Source organism: Lithobates pipiens, unplaced genomic scaffold, assembly GCF_037356315.1.
Source record: "Lithobates pipiens isolate NorthernLeopardFrog02 unplaced genomic scaffold, aLitPip1_a1.2 Scaffold_16, whole genome shotgun sequence".
Taxonomy (NCBI): domain Eukaryota; kingdom Metazoa; phylum Chordata; class Amphibia; order Anura; family Ranidae; genus Lithobates; species Lithobates pipiens.
Window position 1 is genome coordinate 92,614,187 of NW_027507748.1, and position 23,262 is coordinate 92,637,448.

Here is a 23,262-nt window from a genome sequence, read left to right on the forward strand (position 1 = left end):
GGTCTATTACACTCAGCAGCAATCATAACTTATAACAATGAAAAGAAAAAAAACAAACGTGCCTTAAAGCTTAAGATGCCCATTGCAGCTTGACGTTCCATATATATATTTTTTTTTTTACAAGAGATAAATCCATATTCTGCTTGTTTCAATTCTCTCCTAGTCATTCCAAGGGATATTAAAGCAGAGCCTGAAGGTTCCATAATCTGTTGGCAATCCCAGTGTTTTGCTTGTGCTTTGCTTGGATGACTTAAGCCAATTTTGATATTTCCTTTGGCACAAATCGTAAATTAGTTTGAGTCAATCAGAAAGGTCAGCACTTAGACTTTTATCTGGGCTCTTTCATTAAAGTAAAAAAAAAAATTAACATTGGTGAACATACAAATGGAGCACCCTTTGTCTTCAGCGTATGGTTCATTTTGAAGATGTAGAAAAAATTTACTCATAATTATCATTTCTTATAGTAACCAATCAGTGATTGACAGATTTCCCTACCGCAGATCAAAAAAAATAGAGCTGTATTTAGCTGCTTTTAGCAAACTTCTACTTTTCACAGTTCATATATATGTCAATTTCCCTTGATTAGAGACTAAAAATCCACTAACTGTACTATTTTCATTTTAAGACAGCTGATGATTTTAAATGCAGCTCCAGAAAGCTGTTCCTTTGCAAAAAATAGTATCAGCAATAAAGAAGCAAATGTGCATTATAACCTTATCTTTCCATCAACTTACACTTCATCACTTTGAGAATGTTGGCTAGATTGACTAAAAATGGAATTCAAAAAGTTTAAGATCATTTTGAAAAAACAGAGTAAAATAACATTTGAGTGTCATCCATAATCCTCAGATAGCTAGAAGGAGTTGTACTATCAGAAACTCAAGTGTGAAATGCAATTTTTCGAACATTACCAGTTTATAAAACTAGCATTATCTCTTGCTTGGTCTTATAATTGATGAAAGCATGAATAGACAAAACTTCAACCACAAAAGTCGGCTGAGAAAATTCAAAGCATGGCAATTTGAAAGAGAGCATATTATAAAATAACTGTAACACTGAGTACATTTGAAAAAGGTTTATATTGGGTTTAAATTCCTGTTTTCTGACAAATGCGCTCTACGACATTCAGTATATTTAGAAACTTCTTTTCACAGATTACTAGTTTAGATCTTATATGATTGACTCGAACAAACATAAAAAACACAGATAAACATAAATGTAAGCTCATATGAATACATGCAGTATATGTGTGTTTTTATATATATACAGTATAACACACTGTATATCATTGACATGCCTGCCAATTGTTATTTTTTTAACAATTTATTATATTTGGCACAATCCCCAGTGCCTATTTCATCCTCCAGTGCCGGGTCCTTCTACTTGGGGCTGTCAACTTGTAGCCAATCAGTGGTTGCCAGTGTCATAGCAAAACTTTTGTCAAGTACAGTTCTAAATGGCAGATATGCAAGTTGCTCAGTATTCGAGCAAGATGTCTACACACTAGCAGCTGGACCTTCAGTGCCACCATGCATTCTCTGTGATCTTCTGTGTTACTCTATGCTGAAATTCCTTTAGTGTCCATCCTGCTTCTGTAACCTTCAGTATTACTCTTTTAGTGACTCTTAGTGACTCCCCATGTACAACTGCCTACAGCCATGGCCAAAAGTTTTGAGAATGACACAAATAGTAATTTTCACAAAGTCTCCTGCCTCAGTTTTTTTTATTGCAATTTGCATATACTCCTGAATGTTATGAAGAGTGATTAGGTGAATTGCAATTAACTGCAAAGTCCCTCTTTGCCATGAAAATGAACATTATCCCATAAAAAACATTTCCACTGCACGAAGAAGGCCTCAGGGTGCCCAAGAATGTACAGCAAGCACCACTGCTGTCTCCAACAGTTGATTCATCTGCAGGATCAAGGCACCAGAGCTTGTTTGGGAATGGCAACAGGCAGGTGTTAGTACATCTGCACGCACAGTGAGGCAAAGCCTTTTTGGAGGATGGTCTGGTGTCAAGAAGGGCAACAAAGAAGCCACTTCTCTCCAGGAAAAACATCAGGGACCGACTGATATTCTTCAAAAGATACAGGGGTTGGACTACTGAGGTAAAGTAATCCCCGATGGTTTGGGGCATCCAGAAAAAGCCTTGTCTGGAGAAGAAAAGGTGAGCTACCAACTACCATCAGTCCTGTGTCATGTTAACAGTAAAGCATCATAAGACACACATTTATGTGTGGGGTTGCTTCTCAGCCAAAGAAGTGGGCTCACTTACAATTTTGCCATAAGTAAAGAATGGTACAAAAACATCCTCCGGGAGCAACCTCACCCAACCATCCAAGAACAGTTTGGTGAGGATGTGGCCAAGAAGTTGATTAACAGCATGCTAGCTAGAATTGCAGAGATCTTGCAAAAGAAGGGTCAACACTGCAAATATTGACTCTACATGAACTTCATGTAATTGTCAATAAAAGCCTTTGACACTTATGGAATGCTTGGAATTATACTTCAGTGTGACATCCGACAAAAGATCTACAAAAAATGAAGCATCAGACTTTATGAAAATATTTGCGTCATTTTCAAAACTTTTGGGACAACCTGAATCCCAGCACCTGTGATATCCTCTGAATACTCCTGCTTCCAATGACCCTGTGTAATTCTATGTACACCTGCCAGCTTTCACTATCTCTGTGATCCCAGAACCTTTGCCAGTCTAAACGATACTCTCTAAAAACCTGTGATCCTAGCATCTCTGTGTTGCAAGAGACTCTTCCTTCATACTTAACCCTGTCCTAGATATCTGCCTGCTCAGTGAGCCAGAGGGCTGCTACCTGGGAGCTGTCAGCAGTGAAACTGATCGCCAATTGTGGGATGCTCTAAAGGAGACCAGTTAACCTCTTCTATTCTGCACCTTAATCCTTTCAAGACCCTCACCTCTGCTGAATGAGTGGGCATGCTAAGCTTTCTCCTACTCTTTCCATTGGGTAGCCTGACATTTCTTTACTGCTGCTCCAAGGCTTCCTGGAGATCTCTTTATCACCTCAGTGGCTTATGCCACTGCCTGTCACAACTGCTATAATCAAGTTTGGATTAGCCAATCTGTCACTTAATGGGGAATGACTCCTGTCTGTGACAAAATGTTCCATTATTATAAGCAACACTTTTCTCTAAATAACCCAGCATACTCATGTACCTTCACTGAACACACTGACGCACTTGCCAGAAGTTTTTAACCTCACATTACTATATGCATGGTAAAAGCAGTACCAATAATTGCCTTACAAACAAAAATTGAAAAGTAAAATACAGCTTTATAAAAAGAAATAACAAAAATGATAAAACAGTACACTAAAAATGATTGAACCAAAGGGATTTTTCAGTTCTTCAAACAACAATGTACAAAATTTGGAAATCTGCTTACCCTGCAGTAAAATTAAAATTAACTGCAGTATAAAAACAGCTGTAGCTTGTAGTTAGCATTTCCCAACTTCCAACTATTTCCAACTATTCCTGTATCTGACCCTCTCTAACACAAAGTATAGGAAGTGCAAGGTCCTGGTTCAAAACATTTTCTAATGGCCTCTTCTCCTCAAATTAACTATACTACTTAACTCAGAATGTAGAGTTTATTAAGATCTGGGACTTCATGATCCCATGAAATACTTTTTAGTGGATTTTAAAAAGCATCCTGGTGGTGCATAGGTCCCAACATGCTGAGATTTAACATGTGTTTATAATAAATGAAAGGCTTCCTGCTATGCTACACATCTATAAGAATTGCAGTGACTAGAGTGACATGGCCTATATAACATTATCTGTGAGTCGGAGTCTGCTGTAAAAAAAAATACTTTAGAGTATAAATAACTTGAATTTTTAAACAAGGTTGGACTTCTTCTTTAAGTGATATAGAAACAGCAGTAAGTGAAGATTAAGTCTCCAAAGTAGGAATTCATCTATAGTACAGATCCCCCAGCTGAACGTTTTTCCCCAACTTACTTTTGATAACAGTAAAGCCCAGTACACCAGGGCAGAATGTTGGGAGACATTTGCCGGTACAAAAAATACTGTCGGATATTATGCCCGTGTGCATGTCGGTCTGTCCGACAGCAGCTGGCCTTTCACCCAGCTTTTGTCAGGCATGCATGCTGGAAAACCAGCAGCTGACTGACTCCCGATCAGCACTCTCAGCCAATGACAGAGAGTACTTATTGGAGTGTTCTGGCACTCAGAACATGATAGCACATCGGGGGAGATTGCTGCACTAACCTTGCATGGTAAGCACAGTGGCTCCCGACAGGAGCTGTCAATTTTTTTTTCTGCAAACTGGAAAAAACTGTAGAGTGCACGGCTTTACTTTTTGCAATTCCCATCACTCTCTGTCCTGGTGAGAATGGACATCAGGACACATTGACTGATTGTACCCAGTGAGGACATAGATAACAACAACATGATAAGGACTTGTTACCACTCCATCCACAACTTGGTTTGGGATAGATTTTTAAACTAAACTCTAGGCCTTTAGCAAAATATTTGGTAAACATACATTATACACAGTGTTTTCTGTTTTGTCTGCCATAGAATTTATAAGTTTGCCCAGCCATGCTTGTGATCCAAACAACTCTGCCAGATAGTATAGCCATGTACTTGATTTCCACTTCGGTAAGAGTACAGTTTGCCCCAGAACACCCCCCCCCCAGCCAGCTGATAGGAGAATGAATGACCTGCAGCACACTAACAAACTATCAAGCTCTTAACAGTATGTTTCCTGTCATCACAGATGCATTGCTGAATAGCCCGATTGGCTCCTAATACTGACTCTTATCTTCCCAATCTGATTTTTGCTGTGCAGGGAAGGACAAGAAGATATTAAGACACATTCAGCTTCATCCTCCAGCCCCCTTATACTTACCTGAGCCTGATCCAGTGCTTTGCACAAGAGCAACAGCTCTCTTGGATCTTGCTCTCTTCATAGGCTTAGAAAAAGCAGCAGTAGCCTTTGACTCCCACTTCTGTCAATTACAGCCAGCGAGGAAAAGGCAGGGCAGAGCACAGCCATGCTCGGTGTGTTTATGGACACACAGAGCCGACTCAGGAGCTAGGCTGCATGGAGGCCCCAACAGCAAGCAGCTGGGCACTTGGGGGGAGGGGGCATATCCAGGAGTGCCAGCAGGGGACCTGAGAAGAGAAAGATCAGGGCTGCCCTGTACAAAACCATTGCACAGAGCAGAAAGTATAACATGTTTGTTTTTTTTTATAAAAAAAGAAAAACACTTTAAAACTCATTGCTTTGTTTTTTTGCACACATACGTGAGCTAATAAAAAAACATACGTTTATGGTAAGATTGATAAGAATGTGGAGTTCTCTTCCACAGGCAGTGGTTTCAGCAGGGAGAATAGATCATTGCAAAAAATTATTAGATAGGCACTTAAAAGACCAAAACATACAGGGATATACAAACGTAAAAGCACACACACACACACAGGTTGGACTTGATGGACTTGTTTCTTTTTTTAACCTTACCAACTATGTAACTATGCTAAACAAATAGTCATTGCACCTAGATCTTATATATATGTATGTTAAACGTATGAGAATAAATGTGACAAATATAGCAAACATAAATGGGATTTATCTCTGGCGTAAAATATTAGACATGTGCAGAGTAAAATATTTCGTTTCGGAATTTCGTTTTCGTCCGAAAACTTAATTTATTTACTAACTCCCGAAATTCGTTTTTATTTATTTAGTTTTTCGTTCAAAAATTGCATTCGTCCGAAAATCCACATGAATTACAGTTGAATCTGTCTTGGAAGGCTTATGGTGTCTGTCGAATGTATAAAGAAGATTCGACGGAGCTAACTATATAGCATACTTTAGAACCCTATTAAAGTCTATGGGACTCCAACGTTCAAAATCTAAAGTGCTAATTTTAAAGGCTAATTTGCAAGTTACTGTCCTAAAAAGTGTTTGGGGACCCGGGTCCTGCCCCAGGGGACATGTATCAATGCAAAAAAAAGTTTTAAAAACGGCCATTTTTTCGGGAGCAGTTATTTTAATAATGATTAAAGTGAAACAATAAAAGTGTAATATTCCTTTAAATTTCGTAGGGGGGGGGGGGGTTGTCTATAGTGTGCCTGTGAAGGGGCGCATGTTTCCCGTGCTTAGAACTGTCCCAGCACAAAGTGTCATTTATGCAGGAAAAAAAGTCCTTTAAAATCACTCGCAGCTATTATGAATTGTCGGCTCCGTAATACAGAGAACACTCATTGAAAGTCATTGATAAAAAAATAAATAAATAAATAAAAAAGCTTGGGGGTCCCCCAAATTAAATTACCAGGCCCTTCAGGTCTGGTATGGATATTAAGGGGAACCCTGCCTCAAATTTAAGAAAAAATTTGACGTGGGGTTCCCCCTAAATATCCATAACCAGACCCTTCAGGTCTGGTATGGATATTAAGGGGAACCCCGCGTCAAATTTAAAAAAAAATTTACGTGGGGTTCCCCCTAAAAATCCATACCAGACCCTTTATCCGAGCACGCAACCTGGCAGGCCGCAGGAAAAGAGGGGGGGACGAGAGAGCGCCCCCCCCCCTCCCTCCTGAACCGTACCAGGCCACATGCCCTCAACATTGGGAGGATGCTTTGGGGGTCCGTGACCCCTCAAAGCACCTTGTCCCCATGTTGATGAGGACAAGGGCCTCATCCCCACAACCCTGGCCGGTGGTTGTGGAGGTCTGCGGGCGGGGGGCTTATCAGAATCTGGAAGCCACCTTTAACAAGGGGACCCCCAGATCCCGGCCCCCCCCCCTGTTTGAAATGGTAAGGGGGTACAAAAGTACCCCTACCATTTCACAAAGAAAGTGTAAAAAATGGTTAAATAAAACAAACACACTTTTGAAAAATTCCTTTATTAAAAATAAAAAAAAGATTCCAGCGGCGGTAATCCACTCTTGCTATCCAGCGATGGACGATCATCTCTCCAGCGATGTCTCATCTCATCCAGCGCAGCGATCCTCCATCCTTCTTCTGTCTCCTCCACGGAGACACTGCAGGCATTCCGGCGGCTGACGTTTCTTATATACGGAGGGCGGGGCCACCTGTCACCTGACCCCACCCCCTCTGACGCAAGGGGAAACCCGGGGTTCCCCGTGACGTATGGGTGACCCCGCCCCCCTCTGATGTAACGGAAACCTGCCTGTGTTACATCAGAGGGGTGCGGGTCACCCCTACGTCACAGGGAACCCCGTGTTTCCCCTTGCGTCAGAGGGGGGCGGGGTCAGGTGACGGGTGGCCCCGCCCTCCGTATTTAAGAAACGTCAGCCGCCGGAATGCCTGCAGTGTCTCCGTGGAGGAGACAGAAGAAGGATGTATTCGCTGCGCTGGATTACATGAGACATCGCTGGAGAGATGACCGTCCGTCGCTGGATAGCAAGAGTGGATTACCGCCGCTGGAATCTTTTTTTTTTTTTTCTTTTTTTAATAAAGGAATTTTTCAAAAGTGTGTTTGTTTTATTTAACCATTTTTTACACTTTCTTTGTGAAATGGTAGGGGTACTTTTGTACCCCCTTACCATTTCAAACAGGGGGGGGGCTGGGATCTGGGGGTCCCCTTGTTAAAGGGGGCTTCCAGATTCTGATAAGCCCCCCGCCCGCAGACCTCCACAACCACCGGCCAGGGTTGTGGGGATGAGGCCCTTGTCCTCATCAACATGGGGACAAGGTGCTTTGAGGGGTCACAGACCCCCAAAGCATCCTCCCAATGTTGAGGGCATGTGGCCTGGTACGGTTCAGGAGGGAGGGGGGGCCGCTCTCTCGTCCCCCCCTCTTTTCCTGCGGCCTGCCAGGTTGCGTGCTCGGATAAAGGGTCTGGTATGGATTTTTAGGGGGAACCCCACGTCAATTTTATTTTTAATTTGATGCGGGGTTCCCCTTAATATCCATACCAGACCTGAAGGGTCTGGTTATGGATATTTAGGGGGAACCCCATTTCAAATTTTTTCTTAAATTTGAGGCAGGGTTCCCCTTAATATCCATACCAGACCTGAAGGGCCTGGTAATTGAATTTGGGGGACCCCCACGCTTTTTTATTTATTTATTTTTTTATCAATGACTTTCAATGAGTGTTCTCTGTATTACGGAGCCGACAATTCATAATAGCTGCGAGTGATTTTAAAGGACTTTTTTTCCTGCATAAATGACACTTTGTGCAGGGACAATTCTAAGCACGGGAAACATGCGCCCCTTCACAGGCATACTATAGACAACCCCCCCCCTACGAAATTTAAAGGAATATTACACTTTTATTGTTTCACTTTAATCATTATTAAAATCACTGCTCCCGAAAAAACGTCAGTTTTTAAAACTTTTTTTTGCATTGATACATGTCCCCTGGGGCAGGACCCGGGTCCCCAAACACTTTTTAGGACAGTAACTTGCAGAATCTTTTCTCTCTGTCAAATCTTTTTTCTCTGTCGAATATTTTCTCTATATAATCTTGGACTAATAGAGGTAAGGTTAAGCACATTCGACCACAGGTTCTATAGACACAGATTGTTGTCAGAGTCATGTCGAATCTCCTATTCTATATCGAACTGTTGTAACAATGAAAACGAAAATAAAGCATTTATTTATGTCGGATCTTTCGTTTTTCGGATTTTGTGCTTTCGTTATCGTTTGTCAAAACGAAAATAGCTGAAATTCGGACAAAATGCATTCGGACGAAAACTAATGCACATGTCTATAAAATATATAACTTATCATGGTCACAGAAGTCGCATTGAAAAATGTATTTTTAATTACCGTATTTTTCACTCCATAAGACGCACCTAGGTTTTGGAGGTTGAAAACAAAAAAAGAATATTCTGAACCAAATGGTGTACTAAAATATTTTCCAGTGCCCATGAAATGCAGAGTGACCATTACCATAGAAAATGCAGAATGACCATTACCATAGAAAATGCAGAATGACCATTACCATAGAAAATATTGGCAGAGTATTGGCAGGGTATTGGCAGGATATTGCAGAGTATTGGAGGGTATGGCAGAGTATTAGCAGGGCATTGCAGAGTATTGGCAGGGTATGGCAGAGTATTGTCAGGGTATGGCAGAGTATTGGTAGGGAATTGCAGAGTATTGGCAGGGAATTGCAGAGTATTGGCAGGGTATGGCAGAGTATTGCAGAGTATTGGCAGGGAATTGCACTGTATTGGTAGGGTATGGAGGGATGGCTGTGACTGCACTTGTCACAGAGCAGCACTGTGGGCACTACAGATGCAGCCCACAGCGCTGCTGCCATCCGATCTCTCCCCTCCACTGTACAGATCTGTACACAGCGGGGAGAGAGGAACTGGCGTCATCATGACGCCGGTTTGTTTACAGGTGATTACTCCATCATTTGACGGAGCGATCACATTGTAAACGGCCGACGGGTGCACCAAGGTGGCCGCTGCTCCGGAGCTAGGCCGAAGCCGCTGCCTTTCCTAAGGCCGAGGCCGCAGAGCGCTCCAGATCACGGCGGGGGCGGTGCCAATCATATATTCACACTATAAGACGCAGGCACATTTTCCCCCATATTTCTGGGGGGAAAAAATGCGTCTTATAGTCCTAAAAATACGGTACTTAACATCACAGTTATTCACATATAAAAACATGCTAGATATGAAACTTGACAGAAAATTTTAATTTTAAAAGCAAAATTGCTGTAAATAGAGCTCAACAGCTAATTAATACTGTACAAAAGGCAAGCAATATATACAGTACTTGGGGGCTGGAAAATCAAATATAGATATACACTATATTACCAAAAGTATTGGGACACCTGCCTTTACACACACACATGAACTTTACTGGCATCCCAGTCTAAAGCTGGATATACACTATACAACTTTTGTTATTTGATTTTCTTTAGATTTACCTTCAACTATGTAGTACAAGGTTCTGCCTGATTGCATACAAATTGAAAGTCTTTAGGTTTGTCCTCATATTATATGGTTTTCGGTAAATCTAAAGGAAAACATCTGAAGAAAATTGTATAGTGTGTATCCAGCTTTAGTCTGTAGTGTTCAATATTAAGTTGGCCCACCCTTTGCAGCTGCAAGAGCTTCATCTCTTATGGGAAGGCTGTCCACAAGGTTTAGGAGTGTGTCTGTGGGAATGTTTGACCATTCTTCCAGAAGCACATTTGTGAGGTCAGGCACTGATGTGGGCGAGAAGGCCTTGCTTGCAGTCTCCACTCTAATTCATCCCAAAGGTGTTCTTTCAGGTTGAGGACAGGTTGTGCAGGCCAGTCAAGTTCCTCCACCCCAAACTCTCTCATCCATGTCTTTATGGACCTTGCTTTCTGCACTGGTGCGCAGTCAGGAAGAAGGCACCCCCAAACTGTTCCCACAAAGCTGGGAGCATGAAATTGTCCAAAATGTCTTGGTATACCGATTCCTTAAGAGTTCCCTTCACTGGAACTAAGGGGCCAAGCCCAACCCATGAAAAACATTCCCACACCATAATCTCCCCTCCACCAAATGATTTGAACCAGTGCACAAAGCAGGATCCATAAAGACATGGATGAGCGTGTTTGGAGTGGAGGAACTTGACTGGCCTGCACAGAGTCCTGACCTCAACCCAATAGAACACCCTTTGGATGAATTAGAGTGGAGACTACAATCCAGGCCTTCTCGTTCCAATATCAGTGCCTGACCTCACAAATGGACTTCTGGAAGAATGGTCAAACATTCCCATAGACACACTCCTAAACCTTGTGGACAGCCTTCCCAGAAGAGTTGAAGCTGTTATTGCTGCAAAGGGTGATTATCGCAGTCTGGAAATGTTTGCAAAAGGGAATCGTGATAGGTCTTTGAGTTGCCTGGGACCTTGGCAATCACTTTCTAACTGGGAGGTTTAGTGTCAGAAATTGGTTAAAAATATACCTCGCAGTCCTTCGTAGTTTAAAGCATTGTGGAACATTTCATCCTTAAAGCTTACACAAGAAGGCCTGCAAAGTACCAAAACTCAAAACTCAAAACTCAAAGAAGTCAACGAAGTTTTAACTGACGATAATCACATCCATGTGGAAATTAAGCTGGATCCTCTGGTTCACTGCATTAAAAAAAAATGTTTTTTCCTTACTGAAAAGTCTATACAGTATGACATTATTCAGCTAAAGGCAGTACGGATAGGCCAAGGACAATTCGATGTGTGTCATTCAACCCATACGGCAGTTCACCTTCATTATGCAGTTTAATTACATTGTTATTTATTTATTTTTGCATTGTGACCTTTTATATGAAACTATACTAGCATTTTGTTTTCATAAGTATACAAATGTAGCATGTCAATACAAGAAACTGTAGTAGATGTTGATTCGTCACATTCTGGAAAAAAAAATCAATGAATTAGTTATTCTGGAAATAAAGTCATATCAGTTTCAAACTAAACTTCTATTTTTTAACTGGCTGCTCTGGTGAGATAATTGGAATGACAAACTTTATCTCATACCTTGAACAGGGCAAACTTTAAGTTGGCTCATCTCTACTCATCAGTTATAATAAGTTGAGTTAAGCAGAGAGGGGGTTTGATCTGATTGCCAGAAATCACACACACAGGAATTAGGAGGCAAAACAAAGTCTTTCTGTTTATTTTTTTATTTTATTTTTTTGTTGTTTTATTTTTTTGTCCACCACTAAATTCCACATAGGATCTATGTTGTTTAATGGCAACTCTTTAGAAGCGAGTATCCTGCAATATGTACATTTAATGATTTGTAGTTTCAAGGTTTTTTAGTAAATATTTTTTTTATTTTTTCTTCTTAGTAAATTTGCATACAGATTTTTTTAAAAAAAAGTCAAACTTCAATACTCTGTAAAAGAATTCTGATCAGCCCACCAAGAAAATGTGCTTAGTGTATGCTTTCCTGTGAAAGAAATCCATTACTGAGATAGACTGAAGAGAAGAAAAATAAGTCTTTGCCACCTAAAAACATTATTTCTCATAAATATTCCATACACAAGGGCAGGGCAAGAAACCAATATTTAATTCCACATAAAACCAGGTGCAGCACTACAATGCTGGATGATGCTCTACAAAAGGCTTTTTATGCAAGGTGTTTATAATCAGAGGGCTGACCGATGTTGATCAAAGGCCAATCAACAGAGGGAATGCCAGGGAACCAGTCGTCTACCCAGATGCTGTTAGAAAATGCATTGTAGAAATTGGCATTGGCTCGATTTGCAAACTGCCAAATACACCTCATGTGTGGCTATATCAGCTGGCTGAAATGAAGGAGCAGATCCAGCACAGAAGAAAAAGACAGCAACAGCAATGCCAGTAAAATAAAGAAAAAGTGTCACATTTAGACAATAATTATATTGCAATCATTCTTTGTATGTCCTTTAGAATGTTAACAATTACATTTCTAGAGAAGCCTTCTCTTTTGTGTAGTGTTGGCTTCTTAGTGGATACGAAAAGAATGGTAAAAATCCATCCTTTATGGAGTTTGAGCTCCTGTAGCTATATAGAACGTGCTTGTAGTGGACATTTTCTTCTTCATGAAATGTTTAATAAACCTGAGCATGCTCCCATAACGCAAGACAGCAGAGTATTACAGTCCATCTCCAAGTTCTTCAACTAAGGAATTTAAGGTGCGTGCACTGAGACATCAATTCACAGATTATGCCGCAGCATAAAATCCCAGTTAAGGGTTGTGTCTTCCTTCTCTGAGCACTCTCTTTTGGCTGGGAATGGCCAATGCCACAAGTCAGAGAAAGCATCTTGGTGGTTCTGCTTTTCTATAAACAACTCTATATCCGTCTACTATACCCAGTGGGAACCATCTCGGCTAACATATTGGAATATATAGCGATTACACCAATATGTGAATTGATGAGTTAAGTCTGCTTTCGATAGTTGGCTCAGTTGTGTGCAGCTTGTTTTTAACCCCCACAGTCTTCCAGGAAACAGAGCTTTCCCAGGAATTGTATATCACTGTACTACACTATATTGTCAAAAGTATTTGGTACACGTGCATGAACTTTAATGGCATCCCAGTCTTAGTCTGTAGAGTTCAATATTGAGTTGGTCTAGCCCTTGTAGCTATAAAAGCTTCAACTCTTCTGGGAAGGCTGTCCATAAGGTTTAGGAGTGTGTCTATGGGAATGTTTGACCACTCTTCCAGAAGCGCATTTGTGAGGTCAGGTACTGATGTTGGACAAGAAGGTCTGGCTTGCAGTCTCTGCTCTAATTGATCTCAAAGGTGTTCTATCAGGTTGAGCTCTTGTTCTATCAGGACTTGCTTATCCATGTCTTTAGGGTCCTTGCCTTCTGCACTGGTGTGCAGTCATGTTGGAACAGGGAGGGGCCATCTCCAAACTGTTCCCACAAAGTTTGGAGCATGAAACTGTTCAATATATCTTGGCATGCTGATGCCTTAGGAGTTCCCTTCACTGGAACTAAGGGGTCAGGCCCAGCCCCTGAAAAACAACCTCACACCATAATCCCCCCCCTCCTTCGACCAAATGATTTGGACCAGTGCACAAAGTAAGGTCCATAAAGACATGGATGAGCAAGTTTGGAGTGGAGGAACTCAACTGGCCTGCACAGAGTCTTGGCCTCAACCTGATAGAACACCTTTGGGATGAGTTAAAGTGGGGACTGCAAGCAAGGCCTTTTTGTCCAACATCAGTGTCTGACTTGGGTCATCATTGTGGGTATGGTTTGGGTCATTATCGTGTTGTAGGCTAAATCCCTGACCAACTAGTTGAATTTCAGGGACTATTGCATGGTGCTGCAAAATGCTGTGGAAGTAGTTTCTTTTTTTTCAGTTATACAATAAATATAGTTATGTACCCACATGGCTTATTTTATCAGGAAATAGGTGCAGTACTACCCCTTTCCAAGTCACCTTTTGTCTCCTCCCCTAACCTCCTCCCAGCACTGTCCATTGTTTCCACCCCCTACCCACCTCCTAATGCCACCCCTTTTAGAGAAAACAGAACCAAGTATCATTTTGTGATGCTAAGTAATTTGTATGATGTGTTTTAATGATAATAAGAAAACCAGAAGTAGGTCTCCTGCAGCCAGCATTAATACAATCCCTCTCAGCAACAAAAGATCCCCCCAACAACAATAGGTACCTACCAGCAACAAAAGATGCCCCTGGCAACAATAGATCCCTTTCAACAAAATACCCCCCCCCCAGCAAAACAATAGAGTCACCCCCAGAGCATTTAACCCCACAAGGAACAATAGATCTCCCATCAGCTAGCGTTAATAGATCCTCCAGCAGCCAAAAACAATAGACTCCCTCAACAATAGACCCCTCTCCCGGTAAAAATAGATCCCCCCAGCAGGCAGCATTAATGGACCCTTCAACACACCCCAGCATCCCTTTCCAATATATGCATTCCGTGCTTGAGGTGCTGGAGGTGCTGGAACTGCACTACTCCGTGTTCCTTCTGAAAAATAAGCCCTGTGTATCCATTAACCACTTGATATCCACGCTATGGCGGACACGACAGCCTCCCCTGTGCATGGTCCCAGAGCTTGCTGTGATCACCGAGTCAATGAGACTCGGGTTTTCACTGATCCGAGTAAGGGGCTGGTCCCGGTCCCTTACCATGTGATCAGCTGTCAGTCAATGATAGCTGATCACATGATCAAAACAAAAGCTTGGTGATTGTTTTCTTTTCTCCTCGTGCTGACAGCAGAGAAGAAAAAACAAGCCGATCACCTCCTCATCTTAAAGGGACATCGGTCCCAAAAAGGAAGAGGTAATTATGCCTCATTTATGCCATATAACATTGCCCAAAAGTGCCACCTATCAATGCGCACAAGTGCCACCTATCACTGCCAACCAGTGGTGCCAATCAGTGCCACCTAGAAGTGCTGCCTATCCGTGTAACCGGTCAGTGCCCATCACTGCCACCTATCAGTGCCCATCACTGCCACCCATCAGTGCTCACCACTGCCACCTATTGGTGCCCATCAGTGCTGCCTCATCAGTGTACATCAATTCGGTCTTTTTACATTTAAAAAAAAAATCACACAGGTGATCACCACCAAAAGAAAGCTCTATTTGGGGGTAACAAATGATAAAAATTTAATTAGGGTACAGTGTTGTATGACCGCACAATTTTCATTCAAAGTGCATCAGTGCTGAAAGCTGAAAATTGGTCTGGATAGGAGGAGGGTTTAAGTGCCCAGTAAGAAAGTGGTTAAAAAGATATTTCAATTCAGCTAATGTACTGTATGTACTTCACTTCAGCCTTTTGAAATGTAATGTGGGACAATCAAGAATATTTTATACACTAACAGAAGATGAAGTGTGAGCTGATCAGTTTGTTGTTGCACCATCACTGTCCAAAAACAGACTGTAAATAGGGGGAGGGCCAGGCTGCAATATAGAAAAATCAGGGCATTAGTCTGGCTGTGCTGTTTGGCACAGTTGTGTAAATCCCAGGATTAAGAGGACAGTTATACAAATCCTAGTATAGTAGTTCCCATATATGCATTCTAAGTATGTATTTAGCTGCTTCCCTGGAGTTCAAATTTAACATGGACATATTAGCAAAGGAATTATTTTTATAGCAGACTGTGGAGCTGCTAAGGGAGACATCAAACAAGGCTATCTACAGGTATATAAATGTATTCAAGTACTGATATTATTTGGCAAATAATAATGGATAATATACATATAGCATACAAATGTTTGACATCTTTATCGGTTTGCTGTTAAAGTAGATTGCCTGCTGCGGTGTATGCCCCACAGCATAAACTTAGATTAGATCTTCCTTATTTCCTCCTTTGATTAGACAATAAAGACTACTTTTATCATCTAGAGTCATAGCATAGATTGCTTAAATGTTTAAGGATGTCAAATATTATTGGTGTTTTCTTATCATTGGGTTTTAATGCACACATACTGTTATTTGGCCTAAATGTTTGTAAATGCCGATAGCAAGGTAACTAATCAACTACCATTTTCAGTTCCCAGTAAACAAAGCTTGGGAAATGTATGTGTATCACATGCCAGGGAGCAATATCAGTGATTTTTCATCAGCAAAGTAGACAAAGTGTCGCTTTTTTGTAAAATCACCAGTTTTATGGACGTAGAATCAGACAAGGCTACATCTAGCTAAACGCAATTATCATTTCCTCTCTCTATGACTAATGCTATGTAAAGCTGAACTCTAGGCAGATATAAATAATGCAAATTAATTGAGCTTAAACGTTTTTTCTTTAATATGAGCAATGTAAGTACTTACATTCAGCTTGATAGCAACCTCTTGCAATCTCCTGTACAGCAGAGCTCAGACTGGTAGAGGAAAAAGGAGCCCTAGAAGCCAGTCAGTTGTCATGTGCAGTGCTCATGTGCTATTAAAGAGGAAGTAAACTCTCCTACGCTGATGTTTAATTTCATTTAGTCCATTATAATAAGTAATTATCAACCTAGCCACTGTAATCCAGCCCAAATCGCATAGACAAAGACATGCTGGTAGGTTAATTAGACCCTGTCCAAAAAAGAAATTGGCCATAATATATGTATATGTATGTCAATGTTGTAAGTGTGTCGGGACTCTACAGGTTAAAGGACCATATAAATAGCTGCAGATGGACACCGGTGGCAAGAAAAAGCACCCTGAGGCGATTCAGTTCGTATAGGTAGCGCTATACAAGTAATTCATTCATTCATTCATTCATTCATTCATTCATACCATGCATTGTGGTACACTGCAATCACCAAACTTGCAATGCACGTTAATGTGCGTTCATTAAAAGCACCACAATAAACCACCCTGGTGGAAATAAGTCCCTTCAGAAATGTTCAAAGGAGGGGGGTAAGTGCTGCAAATGGTCTGGAAATGGCCTGACCTACATCCCAGTTAATGGTAGATGCAGAAAGGGTGCCACAGCGGGACTTTAAAGGGGCAGGACAAATATTTAGTAGGAAATATCTTACTTTAAAACAAATATTTTTATTTTACTACAAGTAAAATCAAAGGGGTAGTGGTTATATGGGCAAAACAGAAGCCCAAATGGTAGAAGGAATATGAATGAATGTGTGGATACAAAAAGCAAAAACAGGATGCAAAATACAATAAACACAAAGAGCACACTACAGGTGAATATTCATATTCTGATGCATTTCGAGTGTTTCAAACTCTTCCTCAGGGAAATGGATCAGGAAACATATAATATCAATCTACAAAAAAAGAGATAACATAAGATGCGTGGCTAATACAAAGGTTATAGTCACTGTAGCATACTAACATTGAGTAAAAGCTAGGGTTGTACTGACCCTGTATCAGAAGCTCAATACGTCATAAATGCATCCATAATTATACATAGTTAAAAACAATGATGGACTTCAGGAGAACAGGAAGGGGGGGGGGAGTTTAGTGTGCTGCCTTTTATCTCCTCGCATCCGACAAAGGAACCAGGAGGTGGAGAGAGACTGATCTTTGAAAAATTGCTCCCGCCCTGGATGGGAGGCTCGCGACCTTGAGTGAGGAAGTAGGGGTTCACCCAACAGAGGGCGTCAATGGAGGTCCCTCACAGAACCCGCAGGGGGTAATCTAAAAAGGGTTTTTTAGATTACCCCGCGGGTTCTGTGAGGGACCTCCATTGACGCCCTCTGTTGGGTGAATCCCCACTTCCTCACTCAATTATACTTTCAAGTGCACTTTCAGGTGTATTGGCAGGGCAAAGTGGCTTTGGCTTTTGTAAATAACCCTCAATTCACCCACTCATTGACCGTTGGTCAGCAAGTCAGGAAAACATACATAATTCCTTATTATAATTGATAGTTTTATGTTACTGAGCATAAGGAGAGGAGTGTAAATGACCCTTAACAAATTCACAGCAGGACTAGAAGGGTGCAGCAGAACATCAAAGGCAGGATGTAGAGGGATAAAGCCAAAGACCACAAGTGTCATGTAATTTTTAGAACAATATTCAATAATTATTTAATTTAGAAAAAATGGCAAACATTATGCCGCGTACACACGAGCGGACTGTATGGCGTACTTAGTCCGTCATACAATCCGACGGACAGTCCGTCATACTTTCGACTGAACAGACTTGACCACACACGGATACCCAAACAGTCCGTCGAAAGCTTGCGCGATGACGTTTACAGCACGTACGACGGGACTAGAAATAGGAAGTCCAATACACAGCAAAGCACCCTTCCGCCGTGTAAATCCTTTCTGGGCATGCGCCATTCTTCGTACATCGAACTAGCCTACTGACGAGCGGATTGTCTGCTGAAACCAAAGTACGACGGACAGAATTTCGAAAAATCCGAAATACTTAGTACGCCGGACTGCACGCTGAAAAAGTCCGCTGAAGCCCACACGCGAGCGGACTGTCCGCTGAAATGTGTTTGGACGGACTAAGTACGCCATACAGTCCGCCCGTGTGTACGCGGCATTAGGTTTACTGTTTCAGTTTGTTTTGACCAAGAGCTAAAGTTTCTATAAAAAAAAAAAAAGTAGAAAATATAGAACATGTTGTATATGCACTACAAAGCATGTATTGTGTAAACAAGTAAAAAAAAACAAAAAACTTTTACAACAAAGTTCTAAAAACGCTCTGTGATACATAGGGAATTGAGAAAGTCATTTTTTCTTTATTATTCTCTAATACCACAAGCTACTTAATAATTCAGTTGGCAACATTTTCAAATGAATAAAAGCTTGATTTTATTTGTCATACTTTTGAGAATTGTTTAAATATACTAATCTTTGCCACTGCAATTTGTGAGATTTGTATGCAAATCAAGAATAATTAAAAATATTATTTTTGTATGATCTTCTTTGTATTATTCAGTAAGTGCATGCTGTCACTGGGGACACTCGGAGAAACCCCACATACCGTCTTGTTTTTCTGACTTACATAAAATGTAAATGTATAAAGTTTTCTAGAATGTGGTCTGCTTAAGCCCTGAGTGCCAGCGGCCTAGATTTCTCTCATTAGAGCTTAGTATTGCCAAATCCTGATTCCTGATGTCGGGGGATTAATTACTCTTCTTTACTCCATAACAAAGAATAAGACAAGTCTGTACTACTGCCAGGCAGTAGTTTGGTCATCTCACTTATTTTTATTTATTAGTATTATGTGCTGGATATATATATTTTTTTATTTACCTTAAAGAAAATCAGTGTTACAGTCAGGTTGAAAAAAGACACAAGTCCATCTAGTTCAACAATAAAAAAGTAAAAATATCATACAGTCCCATATACCCAATCCTATACCCACAGTTGATCCAGAGGAAGGCGAACCCCCCCCCCCAGAAAAGCATGATCCAATTTTCTACAGCAGGGGAAATTCCTTCCTGATCCCAGAGAGGCAATCAGATTTTAATTGGATCAACTTTACCTATAAATGTTAGTACCCAGTTATATTATGTACAGTTAGGAAAGAATCCAGGCCTTACTTAAAGCAATCTACAGAGCTGGCCAGAACCACCTCTGGAGGGAGTCTATTCCACATTTTCACAGCTCTTACTGTGAAGAAACCTTTCCATATTTGGAGATGAAATCTCTTTTCCTCTAGACGTAAATAATGCCCCCCTTGTCCTCAGTGTTGACCGTAAAGTGAATAGCTCAACACCAAGTTCACTATATGGACACCTTATATATTTATACATGGTGATCACACACCCCCCCCCCCCCCCCAATCTCCTCTTCTCAAGAGTGAATGCATTCAGTTTCTCTAATCTTCCTATCAGTTTGATTGCCCTTCTTTGCACTTTCTCCAGTTCCCCAGATATCCTTTTTGAGAACAGGTGCAGAATATTCCAGATGAGGTCTTACTAATGATTTTTACAGGGGGCAAAATGATATCTCTCTCTCTGAAGTCCATACCCCTCTTAATACAAGAAAGGACTTTGCTTGCTTTGGAAACCGCAGCTTGGCATTGCATGCTATTATTGAGCTTATGATCTACCAAAACCCCCAGATCCTTCTCCACCATTGATTCCCCCAGTTGTACTCCCCCAGTATGCATATTCTTAGCCCCCAAGTGCATAACTTTACATTCATCAACATTAAACCTCATCTGCCACATAGTCGCCCAATTAGACAGAGCACTGAGGTCGGCTTGCAAATTCGAGACATCTTGTAAGGATGTTATTCCACTGCAAAGCTTAGTGTCATCTGCAAAGACAGAAATGTTACTTTTAATCCCAGACCCTATATCATTTATAAATGTATTAAAAAGTAAGGGTCCCAACACTGAACCTTGGGGTACACCACTAATAACCTTAGACCATTCAGAGTAAGAATCATTAACCACTACTCTCTGAATTCTGTCTTTTAGACAGTTTTCTATCCATTTACAAACTAATATTTCCAAGCCTGTAGATTTTACCTTACACATGAGCCGTATGTGGGGAACTGTGTCAAACGCTTTTGCAAAATCTATGTATACCACATCCACCACAACCCCTCTGTCCAAGATTTTAATTACCTCCTCATAAAAAGAAATCCAGTTGGTTTGAATCCATGAAAGACATCAGTGTTGACTGAGATAATACAAGGGTCTTAATATTCAGTCTTTAATTATTAATATTGTGCAGGCTTGCTTATGTAAAATGTATATATTTACTTTGTGCCTTTAGCTTGAGAGTCAGAGGTGAGAGGTCATGTGAAGGATGATGTCAATTTCTTCAATTCCAGGTTTTTCAAGAGCCTCATGGATCCACCCAATATTTATTTATACTGTAAATGTATATACACTATATTAACGAAAGTAAAACTTGTGGACGGCCTTCCCAGAAGAGTTGAAGCTGTTATATCTGCAAAGGGTGGGCCAACTCAATATTGAACCCTATGGACTAAGACTGGGATGTCATTAAAGTTCATGTGCGAGTAAAGGCAGTTGTCCCAATACTTTTGGTAATATAGTGAATTTATATATATATATAGGTTAGTGATGTATATATATATATATATATATATATATATATATATATATATATATATATATAGGTTAGTGATGTATATAGATATATATATATATAGATTATATAGATATAGATATAGTCAATAGTATTGAAAACAAGTCAACATATCAAATTACACAACTTATTTATGTAGGCATGTAAACCATAACAATGAACTTGTCCTACTGATATCCTATTGCTATCCAAAATGTGCTGCCTCAACCCCCGTAACATCTCCAAGATAGGCTTCTTCCTAACCAATGTCATCACAAAGCTTCTAATCCACTCCCTGGTCATCTCCTGCCTTGACTATGCAACTCCCTCCTCATTTGCTTACCTCTAAATAGACTATCCCCACTTCAGTCCATCATGTACGCTGCTGCCAGGCTCATCCACCTCACAAACCGCTCAGCATCTGCTATACCCCTCTGCCAATCCCTCCATTGGCTACCACTGCGCCAACAAATTAAATTCAAGATACTAACTACAACTTACAAAGCCATCCACAACCTGGCCCCAGCTACATCACTAACCTAGTTTCAAAATACCAAGCAAATCATTCTCTTCGCTCCTCCCAAGACCCTCTGCTTTTAAACTCCCTTGTCACCTCATCCCATGCTCAACTTCAGGACTTCTCCAGAGCCTCTCCCATCTTCTGGAATGCTCTACCCCAATCTGTTTTTCTCCTACTTTATCAACTTTCAGATGATCCCTGAAAACACATCTCTTCAGAGAAGCTTATCTGGTCCCCACCTAACAACTGTACATTTATCTTCTCCATCAGCACATCCTCCACAAATATTACCCCTTGTAGCTCTTGACCTTCCCTCTTAGATTGTAAGTTCCAAGGAGCAGGGCCCTTTGATTCCTACTGTATTAAAGTGTATTGTATTTGTACTGTCTACCCTCAAGTTTTAAAGTGCTGCGTAAACTGTTGGCGCTATATAAATCCTGTATAATAATAATAATAACACAGGCCCGTTTTGCTCTGCTAAGTATATCACTAAAAGTGATCACTAGATGAAAATAAAGGAAACATGTTGTACAATATTCCACCATGCTTTGTTACAGATTTGTCCTTTGTACCCTTGTATACAATACTTCTTACTAGCTCTTATTGTATTACAGACAGTGTTCATTTTCTGTTTACTTTGTTAAGCCTCAAAAAAATATTGAACAAGAAAATAAAGGAAAAACATGAAAAGAAAAAAAAGAAAACAAATGCAGCCACAATATCTAAGGGATGGAATGCAGCAATATATTAAATATTACATTTTTTGGGGTTTAGATGCACTTTAGGGAAATTTAGGGAATGTCAGTTTTGTTTTGACACATAGCAGCTTGGAAACATTGTGGGAGGTCAAGCAGTTGACACCTGAATTTCAGCCTGAGTTAAACAGAGACAAAGTAAATACTTTATAAACAAAATAAAAAAATAAAAAAAATCTTAAGTTATCCTAAACAGTTACAATTTAAGACTGAATATTATTACTATTATATATTCATTCTATGAAACTATTTTACTAGTTATATTTGTGATATTTAAATACTAAAAAAATGAGTAGTACTATATGTCTATAACAACATAAGAGAAGGACTTTTATGCACACTGAGAAGGCTGTGGTAATATAGCTTTTAAAAGCAAATAACAATATTTTTGAATAGTAAAGCACACATGAAAACAATGGGGGTCATTTATGAAAGGAAAATCCACTTTGCACTGCAAGTGCACTTGGAAGTGCACTCGTTCTAAATCTAAGGGGTATATCTGAAATGAGGTTAAGATCTGCTGATTTTATCATCCAATCATGTGCAAGCTAAAATGCTGTTTTTTTATTTTCCTTGCATGTCCCCTTCGGATCTACAACGACTTTACTTTGAAGTCCACTTTCAGTGCAAAGTGGATTTTCCTTTAGTAAATAACCCCCAATGTGTGTTTGTCAAAGATGATTTTGCACAAATTGAGTTCTAGATCATCTTTAGATAACTGTAAAATTAGTCTATGATTAAATTTTCTTTTTTTAGAGTGAGTGGAAATTAATTTAACTGAAGCCAGATTTAAATGTAAAGGAAGTTAAAAAGCAGGCAAACTGTGTAATACGAAACAAAAATATTGTCACCACTTCAGAATCAACATGATCTATCACCCTGTCCAGGACATTTTCAGTGGTGTAATAAATTGACAATTACTAAATAATGCAGCACTGTATCCAATTATATAATGTTTTGAGACAGATAGGATTTTCCTTTTATTTATTTATGTATTTATTGACCACTGAGTTTTTATTTTCTAGTTCTAATATATAAAGAAAAAATTTGGTTTT